Source organism: Heterocephalus glaber, unplaced genomic scaffold, assembly GCF_053883595.1.
Source record: "Heterocephalus glaber isolate CG9 unplaced genomic scaffold, H.glaber_assembly_v1.0 deba00001497, whole genome shotgun sequence".
Classification (NCBI taxonomy): domain Eukaryota; kingdom Metazoa; phylum Chordata; class Mammalia; order Rodentia; family Bathyergidae; genus Heterocephalus; species Heterocephalus glaber.
Window position 1 is genome coordinate 66,042,806 of NW_028258320.1, and position 1,718 is coordinate 66,044,523.

Sequence of the window (1,718 nt, forward strand, 5' to 3'; positions counted from 1 at the left end):
GCAGAATAAGCCAATGTGAGGACAGAATTTCAGATATAGAAGATAAGATTGCAATTAGTGACCAGGAAAAGAAAAATTTCTTTAAAATAGTAAGGGATCACAAGAAATCAATCCAGCAACTGCTAGACAATGCAAAGAAGAATAATATAAGACTGATCAGAGTCAATGAAGAAACAGGTGAGAGTACAGACAACATAAAAAAAACCTGTTCACAGAAGCGATGGCAGAAAATTTCCCAAGGAGGGGGAAAGAACTTGACATACAGATAAGTGAGGCATATAGGACTCCAAACAGCCTTGATCAAAAAAAATCTACACATACACATATAATAGTAAAGACTCCAGAAATCCAACAGAAGAACAAAGTTCTACAAGCAGTTAGAGAAAAGAAACAAATCACATACAAAGGAAAGCCTATCAGAATCCCAGCAGACTTCTCAACACAAACCATCAAGACAAGAAGAGCTTGGAGTGATGTATTCCAGCCCTAAAGGAAAGCAGCCTCCAACCCAGATTGATGTACCCTGCAAAACCATCTCTCAAAATTGATGGAGAAATAAGATACTTTTTTTTTTGTAAGAATCAAAGTCCTTTTATTAAAAATATTAATTGTACATATTAACAGGGTTCAGGGTGGCGTTTCAATGCACATATACAGTACTCACTGATCACATCCACATTCTTACATTCTTTTCATCTAAGTACCCCTTTTCAACCTCTAACAACCACTCCCCTACATTCAGGTTCACTTTTCTTAAACTTCCATATGAGAGAGAATTTAGTAGTACTTGTCTTTCTGCATCTGCCTTATTTCATGTAACATAACCCTCAGCTCCATCCTTGGTGCAAACAACAGGATCTCCTTCTTTATACCTGAATAGTGTATGTATTCCTCACTTTTTCCATTCATCAGCTGATGAGCACCTAGGTTGATTTAGCATCTTAGCTATTGTGGGTAGTGCTGGATAAACATGGGCACACAGGTGTCTCTTTGGTGTGCTGACTGCATCTCCTTTGGACATATTCCCAGAAGTGGAATACCCGGATGACATAGTAGACCTATTTTTAGTTTTATGAGGAACCTTCACACTGCTCTCCACAATGCCTGCACTAATTCACATTCCCATCAGTGCTGTATGAGAGTTTCCCATTCTCCACGTCGTTGTTAGCATTTTTTAAAAGAAATAACTATAACCATTTTAACTAGGGTGAGAGAGTATCTCACTGTAGTTTTGTTTGGCCTTTTCCTGATACTAATGAGAAAAGGATGGAACTGAATATTACATTGTTTTATTAAAAATATTAGATTGGTTTGTGAAAGGATATAGGGATTATATGTATCTCTCTATGTGTACGCATATGGTGATTCTTAAGACCACTTTGTGCAGTTTAAGAATTATAAATGTTATGAACTTATAAAAATCTCATTGACGTGTTAGCATCAGCCAGGCTCTCAACTGGGTAAAAGAGCCAGGTAATACCTGTGTTCCAGGAGGAACAAATAAAAAATAGACTATGGTCTATCTCTGATAGGTTGGGGAGGTGGAGGCTGAAGGAAGGGTCCAGAAGGCCCAGGAGGCTGCAGCACCCACTGTCCTGGAGCCTGGGGGAGGGGCGGGGCTGTGGCTGAGCCTCTTCTCCTTGCCCCTCCCCCACCCCAGAAGCCCTTTGTGATGAGGAGAACACAGTTCTGTGATGCAGGCCTGGGCCTTCCTCTTT